General features: G+C 36.7%; 1 protein-coding gene and 1 long non-coding RNA gene across 2 annotated transcripts in view; one reads left to right on the top strand and one right to left on the bottom strand.

Moving 5' to 3' along the window:
* Positions 1-15,193, bottom strand: part of PAPPA2 (pappalysin 2) — a 2,663,723-nt gene that overhangs the window by 348,946 nt on the left and 2,299,584 nt on the right. The gene's annotated exons all lie outside the window — the stretch shown is intronic.
* LOC122813576 overlaps positions 1-15,193 on the top strand; it is a 541,961-nt gene that overhangs the window by 275,723 nt on the left and 251,045 nt on the right. The window contains exon 2 of the long non-coding RNA XR_006366710.1: positions 12,604-12,668. This is a non-coding gene — a long non-coding RNA (uncharacterized LOC122813576). The remainder of the gene's footprint in view (positions 1-12,603; positions 12,669-15,193) is intronic.

Here is a 15,193-nt window from a genome sequence, read left to right as displayed (position 1 = left end):
GGGCAGAGGCTCAAAAGCAAATCCATTCCCTTCTCTCTTTGAGGGCAGTAGAGCATGTTCCTGCAGAACAGATAGGTCAAGGCTTCTATTCCAGACTCTTTCTGGTGCTCAGAAAAGAGGGCACCTGGTGCCCCATCCTCGATCTATCCATTCTAAACACCTTCCTGGTGATCCCAAAATTCAAAATACTCACCCTCCAGCAGCTCCTACTCATGTTCTCCAATGACTTTTGGCTAGCCACCCTGGATCTAAAAGAGGCCTACCTCCACATTCCTATCAGGGAATCATGCAGAAAATATCTCCTCTTCAGGGCAGGATCCCAATACTTTCAATTCTCTGCACTTCCCTTTGGCTTAGCTACTGATCCCAGTGCTTTCACAAAATGTCTGGCTCTGGCCATTGCCTTTTGCAGACAAAGAAATATTCAAATTTACCCCTACCCAGATGACTGCCTTATTCAGGCAGACAACCAGGAAAAGCTTCTCAAACACCTGGCCTTTGTAAAGAGCCTACGAACCTCCCTAGGGTACACAATCAATGAAAAGAAATCCAAACAGGTGCCCATCCAAAGAATAATCTTCCTGGGAGCAAGTTTGGACACAGCATCCCAGATGGCATACCTTACACCAGAGAAACAAATTTTCCTGTCAGCCCACTTCTCTCAGCTGGCCACCAGGCCTCAGCTTTCTGCTAGGAAAATCCTGCAAGCCCTGGGGTTCATGGCATCTTGCATTCTACTCATTCCATATGCCAGACTGCATATGAGGAAACTTCACTGGTACCTAAAGAGCCTTTGGTGTCAACAAACTCAAGACCTAGAAACTCTTCTACCTGTAATTCCTTGCCTCAGAAAGGAATTTCTTTGGTGGGCAACAGCATGCTCCCACAGCAAGTGACTGCCCTTCTCCCCACATCCCGCCACCCAGACCTTCACCACAGATGCATCAGACTACGCTTGGGCTGCATACATGGCCAATGGAGCCCACAGCAAATCCCCCTGCACATCAATCAAGAAAAGATGATGGCTGTGCAGCATGGCTTAATAGCTTTCAAACCCCTTCTCTCTCCAGGTATTCTCCTGATCAAAACAGACAGCACCACTGTGATGTGGTACAACAACAAGCAGGGAGGGACTCACTTTTTCCCTCTATGCAGGCTGGCCATGACCCTTTGGCTCACAGCCTCTTCCATGCAGCTACACCTGTTAGCACAATACCTACCAGGCTCTCTCAACTCTGTGGCAGACCAATTAAGCAGAAACCTTCTGGACCCACACTAGTGGCAGCTCAACAGAAGTACCTTCACCCTAATGATTCAGAAATGTTGAACCCTTGAAGGTCGACCTCTTTGCCTCCCACACCAACCATCAGCTCAGCAAATTCTGCAGCATGGGGCATCACTGCATGGGTTGGAAAATGGATGCCTTTTCCTTCCCCTGGGTCAACCTCTCAGTCTATGCTTTTCCTCCCCTACCTCTCATCCCCAGGGTTCTGCTCAAAATAAGGGAGGAAAAAACAAGGACCATTTTTATAGCTCCAAACTGGCCCCAACAGCACTGGTACTCCTTGCTGTGCAGCCTGTCCCCACTGTCTCCATGGCATCTTCCTCAGATTCCAAACCTCCTAACCCAGGGGGAAGAGGAATTCATGCATACCCAATTGCAGACACTCAGTTTAGCAGCTTGGCTTATTCCTTAAACCCCAAACCAATCTGCCACCCTCAGTAAACAGGTTCTGGATGTTATCCATGAGGCCAGACACCCTAGCACCAGAAAGTCTTATGCAGATAAATAGAAAAGGTTCTGTACCTGGATCAAGTCTAAGGGGACCAATATGGCACAGCTCTCCGTCCCTCTCATCCTGGATTACTTAGCTGACCTACTACACAGTGGTCTCTCTTTCTCCTCTATTAAAATTCATGCCTCTGCTATTTCTGCTCATTTTCCCACTGAGCAGCCCCTTTTCTCACACCCTTTGATCAAACAGTTCCTCAGAGGGGCTAGCAACTTAAGGCCACCCAGAAGGGCACCAATACCAGCTTGGGACCTTAACTTTGTCTTGGAAAAGCTCACCCTGCCTCCTTTCGAAAAAGCTTCTTCTGCAGAGCTAAAACTTGTCTTATGGAAGACAGCCATCCTTCTGGCCATCACTTCAGCCAGAAGAGTCTCTGAGCTGCAAGCTTTCATGGCTATGGAACCCTTCATCACCTTCCTTTCAGATCGGGTATCCTTCATAACTAACCCTTCCTTCATGCCCAAGGTGGCATCCAGTGTGGCTCTCAACCAATCCATTAATTTCCCCACCTCCTTTCCTAATCCCCAGAACAAGGGGGGAAGGATTCTTCACTCTCTAGATGTGCACAGACAGCTCAGATACTATCCAGATGGGACTAAATCCTTCAGAATGTCTGATCAATTGCTGGTTATCTTTGATACAGGGGTGGAAGGCAAAGCCATCTCCAAGCAAACCATTTCCAAATGGATAGCACACTGCATCCATTTCTGCTACAAACAGCATGGTAAGCCTCCCCCCAAGGGGGTCAGGATACACTCCACCAGAGCAGCCTCTACCTCTGCAGCTTTTTTCAGAGGAGTCCCCACCAGGGACATCCTGGAGGCTGTCACCTAGACATCTATTCACACTTTTGCCAAGCATTACCACCTGCCTCTCTTCTCCAAATCCAGGGCAGGGTTTGCCTCTGCAGTCTTGCAGGGCATCCTAGCCAGCCCCTAGCTTGCTTGACTGCCTCCACCCATTTCCTCAGCTTTGGGAATCTACCCAAATGTGATGACTGCAACAGTGAGACATGAAGAACATTGTACAGTTGTGGACATTTACCATAAATGTAGATGATCGAGTGTATTCACTGTTGCAGTCCTGCTTTCCCATCCTCCAACCCCTTTTTTCTCTTTCTCCTTTTGTTATCATTCTTCCTTGTTGTTCTCATTACTTACAAGGGACATATTGGTATTTATTTTCCACTGGTGGGGTTCTTCCACCGGAACCTGGCCTCCTACTTTGGGGGTTCCTGACAGGTTAGGGCAAGAAACTGAAGTTATGGTGTTGGCTGCCTTACTTTATACCACTGATGACCTGACATCAGTCCTCAAGTGTCAGCAGCTGATGCAGAAATACTAAGTCTCTGATATTGGGGCTGGCCAAGGGCTACCCTGGCAGGGATAACCCAAATGTGATGACTGCAACAGTGAATACACTTGAACATCTACATTTATGATAAGTGTACACAACTGTACTTTTCTCCTTTAACATATTTTTTTCTCTCATACTACCATCTTCCTTTACATTTGATACTTCTATTTTTCTTTGCAGAAAATATCTTTGCTTATATAACATTTCTTGCATTTTTTCATGATTTCTTTCAAATAATTATTTTTTCTTTGTCAAAGTACTTTCTATCCTAATGTTCTAAATCTTTCAATGCATCTTTATATGCTCTTTTTACATTTTTATTTCTCTACTTTTTGCACATAATATTGCCACACAGCTTTTTTAAATATTCCTTAAATATCATCCACCATTCAGATCAGTTTTTATAAAATATTCTAATAGTAATATGAATTTTTCCATAACTGATTTACTAATCTCTTTCCATCTTCCTTCCATGCTTTCTCATTTATTGTTTTTATTCCTTTGCCTATTTTTATATATTCTATGTTTCCTTTATCTATAGCAATATTGCAAAATGAATAGAAAGTCCTGTTTCACCTACCCCCCTTTTCATAAAACTAAAGCTTCTGATACTATAAAGTAATCTATTTCAGTTTTATACATACCACTTTTGTAAGTGCAAGAATTTTTGTCCCAAAGTTTTAACTAACCACATCTTACAACTTCTAACATTTTTCTTATATCATTCCCTTTCTTTTACACTGCATAGTCTAATACCTGATGAAATGAGCTTTCCCTTTCTTTACAATTAGTGTAAGCATATAATGTAATTCTATACATGTTCTTTCCATTTTAAATTTACAATGGTTAATATTCCCATTCTTGCTACAGTTATATCTAATATATTTACAGTATTTCTATAGAACACAGCTATTCCAAAATAACTATTTTCCCAAATTCTAGATTATATTGCTTCCACATAGTTTCTCCGTTTGTAATCTTTCTTCATTTGTTAAAAATCTTGTGTCTTCTAATATAATTATATCTACATCACATGTATTATACTACTACAAAATCCCTATTATTCTTACTGTATTCTTAATCTTATTCACATTTACAGAAAGCACTCTAGAATTTTCATTTTCCCTTTTCCTTAGATTCATGGTTTCATAAGCTCATAGCTAATTACTAGGCTACCTATCTTAATAGACCGTTTTAAGCCTAGCCAATTTGCTTCCCAAAGGTGAGAATCAAACACTGTACCTTGTGTGTGGGAGTCAAACACCTTAACCAATTTATGAAGCCTTAATCTTTAGCTGTATATATTCTTTTTCAGCCATTTCCTGTCTTTTTTCTTTTCTACTTACCATTTAAATTTTCTTTTTCTGTCTTTTAACTTTTTACCAATGGAATTATTTTCCCCTTTACTACCTCCAGTTTGTCTTCTTGGTCACTTATTTCAGAACCCTCTTCTATGTCCTCTATAATTTTTTTCTCATCTAATTTTTTCAGTTTGTACTGCATCTAAAATGTGTTTTCTTTCTTCATTTTCTTCTCTTTCGTTCCTTTTTCCTCACTCTTATTTTCATTTTTGCAATCCACTAATAAATATCCAATTTTCTTACATTTATAACATTTCAGTTCACGTTTTGCATCATGCCCTATTTCCCCACAAATATGTCATTTTCTTTTGTCGCAGTTAGTTATCAAATGTCCTTTCTTTCCTTCTTCATTTCTTTTACCACTCCATCTCCTTCTCCCTCCATCTGCCTCCCTTTTTCTCTGGGCTACCTCTGCACCTGGAATAGAAACAGGAAGTGCGCCTACAAAATGGGTCCTACTTACAACAGTGATGAGGAGTGGAAGTTCTATGATGCCCTGCACAAATTCCCATGAATGCCACTTCCAGCCTCTCATTAAAATATGCCATTGGCATAGTGGTACTAACCTAGTAAACAATGTATGACTACATTGAAAATAAATAACATAAAAGGTATAGTATAAGGGGTGTAGAGAATAGTTAAGAGTATGAGCTGATCTGGGAAAGATTCAAGGAGTACTAAAGTAAGATCTACAATCAAGAGGTAGGGACAGATGGCTCAGAATAGAACTGGGAAAATAATATATATATATATATATATATATATATATATATATATATATATATGTATATATATAAAACTCATTTCACTGAATTTCAAAACACTCACACCAAATCGCTGAAAGCTCAAATCACTGAAAACTCATTTCACTGAATCACATTTCACTGAAGTAAGTACTGTTGGGCAAATAAAATATATATGCTCCTTTCCCCACTGTAGTGCGATCCTGGAGTTGGCATATATAGTTAGAGGGTGTGTGGATGGCATAGCCTCCGACCTACTTTTGTTTTTATACTGTAAGCTTTCTGTGAATTGAGATTCATAAATATAAATTCTAAGTATATGGGGGACTATGCCCCCCACACTGCCCAATGTGGGAGGCTGTGTCCCCCTTACCCACCTAACTATATATATATACTAACTCCAGGATCGCACTACAGTGGGGAAAAGAGCATATACATTTTATTTGCCCAACAGTACTTACTTCAGTGAAATGTGATTCAATGAAATGAGTTTTCAGTGATTTGAGCTTTCAGGAATTTGTTGAGGGTGAATTGAAATTCAGTGAAATGAGTTTTCAGTGAATGAAAGTAGACCTATATGTTTTTATATATATATATATATATATATATATATATATATATATATATATAAAATAGAGAGAGAGAGAAAGATGTATACCAGAGAATGAATACAGAGGCAAGCTGAATGCAGAGGTGACAAGGTAGATATAAATGATACAAAGGACAGCATTAAACTCTGTTGATGAAAGCACATCTTATAGAGTTTACTGCAATTATAAATATAGATATATATGTTTCTACTTTTAAAATCTCCTTCAGTTGAGAAGCATAACTTTCATTGTATGTATGTATATATATATATATATATATATATATATATATATATATATATATATGTATCTATCTTCAAGTTTCTCAATGAGTTGAGAGATTAGCTAATCAAAAGTACCAGTGAAGATTGGTGTAGTATGGGAGAAGGAAATATGTCTGTCATTACTGTGTAACCTTGGATTTTGATTATATAAGAGGCTGGGGAGTGGGGGGGGGGGGTTGTTTTCCTACAAAAGCAATATTTTTCTTGTTTTATTCTCCTGTTCTGTTATTCACAGCACAACAGTTTTAGTGTTGGCAATTTGTGTGTCAAATATTTTTTGTCAAATATCAGTGATGTGGTAGTTCACAGACTGATCATCTTGTATATACCCATATATATTTGTGTTGTTTTTCCTGCTTTGTGTGTGAGTGTGTGTGTGTGTGTGTGTGTGTGTTTTCTTTTTCTTTTTTTTTTGTTTTAAATTTGCATTTCAGGTGAAACCATGGTCTGTGGGTCAGGTTTGAAGAAATAAAGGCAGATAGTGCTCGTTTCATCTTTTGAGATTATTTGTTTGTATTGACCATGTACCTATTCTCTCCACAATTACATTCTTTTCAGTTTATCATTTTGTGAGAAGCTGGAGTTTGTACAAGAAACAACAGAGATGTAGAAGAATTCTAAACTGCAAATAAAAATTTGTTTTCTCTAAATGAGTTAGAATAAGATGTGTCAGGGCTTTTGGCTGGCAGTAATGAAATTTTGGGGCAACAGTGCTCCTCCACTTCCACTGTGATTACCTCAGGTTCTTTCAACAAACAGACAAATCATCAAGGATTTTCTATCCACACTAATGACATCAAAAAGGTACATTCAATCTTGTGGCATTATAAGACACTAAAAAGTTGCCATAATCATGATTTGACCCCCGCTGCCAAAGTCTTTGGGTGGGCACTGAACCGGGAATAATTCTGGTTTCATCAAAAATGTCAGGCTGTACAGCACATTGGGCTGCCCAACAAGCTGTTGAAAAATTAAATCCATCAAATAACAACTGATCAAGCGCAACTTTTCAATCAGTAACTGATTAAAAATAAAACAAAAGAACAACCTTTGTTTCCTGCAGGTGGGCAGTCCACCTGACCCCCACCTGACATGGGGGTTATGCTCATACACACCCTGCTAATTATATCTATCTATCTATATATATATATATATATATATATATATATATATATATATATATATATATATATATATACACACACACACACACACACACACACACACACACACACACACACACACACAAACTCCAAGATTGCACTTCAGTAGGGAAAGGGAAATTCCCTAATTCACTTTGTACCACTATCTTGCACAAAACAACTGCCAGCACTTTGGATCTGCCAGTGGTTTTCCAGGTTTAACAAGTTGCCATTCAACAACTTGTTGGTAATCTGCACATTGCTTCTAAAATGTTTTTGGAGGGCTTAAGAGAATATTAGGATGGTCTGCTACCTAGCTTGTACAATAAAGCACTATCTAGCTTGGAACAGGTGAAATCATTTGTAACTGAGACAGCACATGAAACACTCCATCAAAACTTTGCCAAAACTGTTAGTGAGTTTAATATTTAATTAGAAATGTGATAAACAAAACATTTAACATACATTTTGCTAATTATGTCAAAGGCATGCCATATACCTGGAAACAGAACAAACATGCCATTAGGTTTATCCATCAATGGCCTGATTAACAAACTACAGCCTAATTCAGGGGAGGCAATACACATACCTAATAAACTTGGATCACTCTATGACACTATGTTTTCCATTGATTTTTCTGTTTTTTTTTCTTCAACTACTGTTGCAAACATGGAATTCAGCCTGGGATCCCCTGCATCAAAGAGAATCATTCCTGCACTTTCAGCCCATCTTTTCAATGTGAGAGGGGGTAGAAGCATAGAGGGAGAAAACAGAATGATAGTCCTACTAGCACAACAACAACACAAATGTGTTTTTTAATATTTCAAATGTTGATTTAAATAAGGAACAAAATATTTGAATACATGTCTTTCTTTTGTTCCTACTTTTTCTATTTAATCTTCATAACTAATTATTATGCTATCATTCTTAACCAGTCATTCTAAGCCTAGCCACCCCCTCCCCCAAAAGGTGAAAATCAAACTCTCTACCTTGTGTCTGGGATTCAAACACATTAACCATTATACCAACCACAATCTAGTGATGTTATCAATGATTTACAACTATCTTCTTGACTCCTTAACTTGAAGTATTTTATACCACCCACAGAAGACTGACTGTAGTTCCAGGGTCCCACTAATATTTCCACATTTATATTCAAAAAATCCACCCCCACATCCTATGGTAAAGGCCTTTTAACAGCAGGCCCTCTTGGATTTATTTAATAATCAAACTATACTTTTTAGTGGTTATTTACAAATTCTTTCTCATGATGAATAAAGGTTGTTAATTGATTAAACAAAAAACAATGATAATTTTATTTCTAAGGCAAATGAAGATTGGGGATAGAGTTTTGGGATAAGGATGAATATGTTTAACAGGCACCACTACAAGTGAATGATCGTACCTTGCATTTCAAAATTGTTATTGATAGATTTGTAAAATAGTTTGTTTTTAACAGAATGATTAGTGAACTCACTTGTATACAACTGATACTAAATGCCCTAACACATCAGTTTTTCTACCTCTTACCTGAGGTGCACAAACAAATAAACAAGATCTGTCCCTGCCTAACCTATTGTTTCGGAGAAGGGTCATTAACTGAACCCCCTATCTGAATTCCTTGAGTTATGTTTAAATCCATTATTAAAATTGATACCTCCAAGAATTAGAGATACTACAGATTTCTTGCATTTGATTGAGAAACTTTCTTTATACCAGACTACTTAAATGTGCTGATTTCAAGTCCATCCTCTCTTGCACTATTATACCCTATGAGAAGAGGATTAGCGCTGGGGAGTACTACCTAAATTTATTATAACATTATTCACCCTTATTTTTGGACTTTATACGTGGGCTACTTAAACTGGTATTTCAGAAAGTTCTTTTTTTATTATGGCCAGCAATGTTACCTTCAAGTTAGAGGGTACAGCCATGGCTGGCACTTTTGAACTGATACATGCATTTATTAAAATGTTTTATTTATTTATTTTTTGAGAAGGCTTACATAATTTATTGTGAGATTAACTCCTATCTTAATTACATCACAGATTGGAAAAGACTTTTAGATTATTGATGGGTCTTCTGAAAAGGTACATTAGATACTGTAAAACAATTGGTTCTTTTTATGAATGCCAATGTCCTTGGTATTCCCTTCATCTATATTTATTATCTGTTTGTTAATAACTATTTGGATGTTGTGATAAACAAACCTTTGGATGAGACTGTTTCTACAGATTTATATAGAAAATAATTTCATAGAAATGTTGTTTTACATGCTGCAAGCTGCAGTCCTCATCCTTTTCATTATTAATGTTCATATTTCATAATTTCAAAGATTACAATGCATTTGTAATCGGTAAACTACATTAACATAGGAAATATATTGTCTTAAATGGAACTTTATGGCATAGGACTGCAATACTGGTCTCTTTAACAGGACCATTGAAGACTCTGGTTTAAAACCTTATGGAGAACTAGTAGATGGCATCTCCAACAGAAAGGTCAGTTTAGATTAAATATTTTAGACTTTTCTAATCCCACATCTCCAAGGACTGTTCACCCTGAGGATACTGTACTCACTAAGGTGAGCATTTCCAAACTAAACATTTTACCTCAGTCAATAGTGATAAACCTTTGAAATTAAGTCACAAATTATCTGTCAGCGTGGCTGAATTATTTTTCTAGTTATCTGCTGGTGTGGAGCATGTTATGTCAGCCGGACCTCTTGCACCTGGAAATTTAGAGCTGAACTAAAAGGACAGGAGTGTTTTCACTGGCGTCTCTATATACATCCCAAAGTATGTTTTACTTTTGTGATCATTTGCAGAGTTTTTGATACTACGGCAACCTCCACAGAGAAATATTAAGGGCTGGGCTCTAAAGAAAAGCAGTGGATTTTTTTTTCTTTAGGTGAAATGAAACTGCCTGGTTTGAATCATTGTTTTTGATATGATAGTTTCAGAAACTGCCTGGTTTGAATCATTGTTTTTGATATGGTAGTTTCAGAAACTGCCTGGTTTGAATCATTGTTTTTGATATGGTAGTTTCAGAAACTGCCTGGTTTGAATCATTGTTTTTGATATGGTAGTTTCAGAAACTGCCTGGTTTGAATCATTGTTTTTGATATGGTAGTTTCAGAAACTGCCTGGTTTGAATCATTGTTTTTGATATGGTAGTTTCAGAAACTGCCTGGTTTGAATCATTGTTTTGATATGGTAGTTTCAGAAACTGCCTGGTTTGAATCATTGTTTTTGATATGGTAGTTTCAGAAACTGCCTGGTTTGAATCATTGTTTTTGATATGGTAGTTTCAGAAACTGCCTAGTTTGAATCATTGTTTTTGATATGGTAGTTACAGAAACTGCCTGGTTTGAATCACTGTTTTTGATATGGTAGTTTCAGAAACTGCCTGGTTTGAATCATTGTTTTTGATATGGTAGTTTCAGTGTACATCATTAGTTGCATTGCATTTACTGATTTGTAACATCTTCTTTAGGTTTTCTTGCTAGGGCTAAGTACTGTTATCAGGTTGATTTAATAAATGTTGGAACATACTACATTCTTCTGGCATTAAATATCAAAATATTTTTATATATAATGTTAAATTTAAGCAAATGGATTTTGGACACTGAACTGTATATGAACATTTATCTTTGTCCTCTGAGCTGTTCTTTAAAAATGTCCATTTATTTGAGCAGTATGTTTATACAAGTACTATTTTACCAATATCAAAACTTTTACATTGTGTTACTTTAACTATTGTAAATTATATTTTAGTATAATAATTTGGGCAATTTCTGTTTTTCCAAACTGTCAGTGTATTTATTTACATTTGACATATTTATGCATATGCATATATGTGTGTATATATATATATATATATATATATATATATATATATATATATGTATACACATACACACACACACACACATATATATATATATATATATATATATATATATATATATATATATGGGTCTACTTCATATGACTGAACGCTCATATGATCGACAACCATTTGACTGACACCAAAACACTGAAAGCTCATATGGTCGACAGCTCATATGGTCGACACATAAATCCAAAGCATTATGCCTTTTCCCCACTGTAGCGTGACCCTGGAGTAGGAAAAAATAGTTAGGGGGGTGTAGGGGGAACAGCCCCCCACATTGGGGGTTGTGGGGGGCAAAACCCCCAGATATGTCATAAATTTTACATACATATGGATACTTTTAACTCAGTTGACTATATTCATGTAAATAATGTGGGGGGCTATGCCCCCCATATCTCCCCAATGTGGGGGGCTGTGCCCACCACACCCCCTATTTATTCCTACTCCAGGGTTGCACTACAGTGGGGACAGGGCATAATGCTTTGGATATATGTGTCAACCATATGAGCTGTCGACTATATGAGCTTCAGTGTTTTGTGATTTCAGTGTTTTGGTGTCAGTGTTTTGGCTGTCAATCATATGAGCTGTCAATCATATGAAGTAGACCCACATATATATATATATATATATATATATATATATTTTTTGTTTGTTTTGTTTTAGCTTCATTTATTTATTTACCACTAGGAGTCAGCAGATCCATATAATATAAATAACTAACCCACTCGGAATCTTGCTTTTTACTCTTGTGCATTTTTGTTGCTTTCACCCGTAGAGCTAACCACAGCCATATAAAATGGATACTTAACACATTAACAGAGATTTTTTTTTTTTTTGCTACATATGGATACTTCGTAACATTTTTAAGATGCGCTAAGCTTGCTACGATTCCAAATATATTTATTCACAGTGTTTACCTTGGCAGCACACATTAGCTATTCTTTTATGAATTTTTTGAAACTTTCAACAGTCTTCTTTTTAAAATATCTGTTAAATGACTCCATTTGAATCTGTTTGGTATCCATTTAAAATGTGGACTAGCTACTGATTTATGCAAGCAATTTTATATTCAGAAGTTTTGTTTTTCATTTGAGTTTTATATTATGCAACGAGACAAATTGTTAATTTGGTGACAGATTTTTGGCTTGATTTTTCTGCAGTAATGTCAAATAAACAATAGTATAAGTTATGTTTCTGAATAGCTGGTCTAATGATTTCATTTTGAATTTGTTTTGCATGGTGACAACTACTTCTTGAATACTAGGCAGACTACGGATTTATATAAGTTACTTTGACATTCAGTAGCTTAGATTTTCCATTTTTGTTCTGCATTTTGAAGCAAACTTTTAACTGGCAATACTTTTTAGGCCTGACTTTCTTCAAGAAATGCTATGTAAACATTTGTGTTATTTATTTCCTGCTTTATGACTTTTTTTTTAGATTTGAATTGATAAAGCCCTTTGAGGTGAAACCATGGTCTGCATATCTAATGTGAAGAAATAAAGGTAGATATTTAAATATTTAGCGCTAGTTTCATCTTTTTGAGCCCCTACATGCATGTGTATATTGTGTGTGTGTGCGTGTGTGTGTGTGCGTGTGTGTGTGTGTGTGTGTGTGTGTGTGTGTGTGTGTGTGTGTGTGTGTGTGTGTGTGTGTGTGTGTGTATATATATATATATATATATATATATATATATATATATACACACACACATATATATATATATATATATATATATATGTGTGTGTGTGTGTATACACAGAGAGAGAGAGAAGTGTATGCAGAATGTGCACATATATTTATATATATATATATATATATATATATATATATATATATATATATATACACACACACATACATATAAGGTTGCAATTAATTTGTTTGAAAACACAAATGAGTGACACAAATTACTGACAAAAACTGAGTGACAAGAGCAAATGGTTGACTACACATTTGGTTGATGTCAAGCTTTTTTATAGTCCAGTTAGGAAGAGTATGCACGAAAATGAATGACTAAAGGGATGGTGTTTGCGAGAATGTGTAAGATTAACGGGTACTCTAACGTACAAGTGTTCATGGTTTAGGGATAGAGTGGAGGTTAAGTGTGGGAATAGATTGTGTTATGCATGTGTGGTATCTGTTTGTCCTCATTAGCGGTATTGTTAAGGATAAGGTTTTTAATAAGGGAATCTACAGGGTTAAAGGCAGCAGTAGGGGTAAGTTTATTGCACATGCAAAAGGTGAGTAGGGATTTCTCCCTGGTTACTAAAAACCCTTTCACTAACAGTACCACTGTTCACACATTAGTTTGTTTGGGTTTGGCAGCTGTGGTTTACTGACAGAAGTTGTCAATATTTTTGGATTGTCTCATTTTGTGTCAGTCATTTATGCTGTTGCTCAATTTTTGTCCGGCATTTTTGTTGTCACCCAATCATAATAGAATCAGATATTGATATATAAACTCCTGCTTTATTTTCTGTCTGTTAACCAAGCCATTAAGTTCATAGGTACTTATATAGTTCCTATGCTAATCATCTGTGAGGATTTTCAGAAGCCTAGCATGTATTCACAATAAGTTTCTAACCCTAATATTTTTAATATGTATAACCAAAAGCCCCTTGTATTATGAGTATAAATAACCCAGTGGCAGGCAGATATTTACTTGTTGTCCCTACTCATAAGGGACAAGGGTATCAATCCAAGGTTGAACTTATGGTTTGCCATCCACTCAACCAGATTATGTTTTCGGGACAGCAAGACGATTAATGAGAAGTGGCATCCTCTGTGAGACATATCTAGTCCTCAAGCATGTCCTATTTAAATTGCAGAAATGACTGAAGTATCTTGAGCAAGTGTTTCTTCCACTACTGGATTTGTGGAAGGGTGTTAGATCTGAAAGGCTCTATAGGCAAGGCAGACACTGTTCCTCAGTAGGCTGTAAGATACCAAAAAGAGGGACTGAGCTTTGAGATGATCAGCATAGCTTTGTAATTAAGGCCCTTGATTTTCTCAGTGAGATTGCACTTTTGTTGCTCAAACTGTTTAAGGTGTTTGGACAGGTGTACACTGAAAGGGGTATTACTCTCAATGACTGGCTTAATTAATACAGACTAGTTCTATTTTCTGATTATAATAAAAGCTGAAGTAAAGAGAAGACAGGAGACTTGTTTTATGGGAACTGACAGTGTGCCATATGAGTTTGTGAAGACAGTACAGCTGGGAAAGATCTCATGGTGTTTCAAGAAACTGCTCAGTTGCTCAGATATTCTTAATGTATTTTGCCATAGTCTGCATAGCTAAAGGGATCTACGCAATCTGATGTAAATTGTACTATTAGAGTTTAACTCCAGAATCCTGTATTTAGTCAAAATGCTTAAATTGTGAGAGGGCTAGGTATGAGCTCAAACATTTTCTGTAATGCTGACAAAGTATTCTAGGAAGATGGATGTGTCAAGACTAAGAGACGTGGATTTTTGAAGGATCAGTGACTGGTGTTTTGCTTATGAAACAGTGTTATGTGGAAATAAGGTATAAAACACATGAGACAAAAGGACAGATGGTATATGTTAAGCAGTGGCTGCGTTTTTTTTTTCCTTCATCTGAGAGCAGTACTGGAAGGACAGGAAGTGTTGCACTGTGTAGAGTTTGATAACAATTAGATGATGCTTTGGATTAGCTTTGCCACAAAATCGTTAGGAATTAAGAAAGCACATAAATAAAAAATGACTGTATCACAATGATTTTGGTTTATTTCACAGTATGAAAAAGAGGGCGGTCTGTGACAAATCTGGTAACCTGGTAAAAAGTTTGAAAGTAAAGGTCTTCCAGTGGATGCAGTTTAGCAGTTTACATAATAACTAAGGAATGTTATAGATGTAAGTTCACACACACACACACACACACACACACACACACACACACACACACACACACACACACACACACACACACACACACACCATCATGATCATCATTCTGTGCAGTTCTGAATGTATTTTTTTAAGGATTACAAATATGTTAAGTGTTA

This window comes from Protopterus annectens, chromosome 10.part0 (assembly GCF_019279795.1).
Source record: "Protopterus annectens isolate FY-2018-M chromosome 10.part0, PAN1.0, whole genome shotgun sequence".
Taxonomy (NCBI): Eukaryota; Metazoa; Chordata; order Ceratodontiformes; family Protopteridae; genus Protopterus; species Protopterus annectens.
The sequence above is the reverse complement of the archived record's forward strand: the minus strand, read 5'-3'. Positions and strand labels throughout refer to the sequence as shown.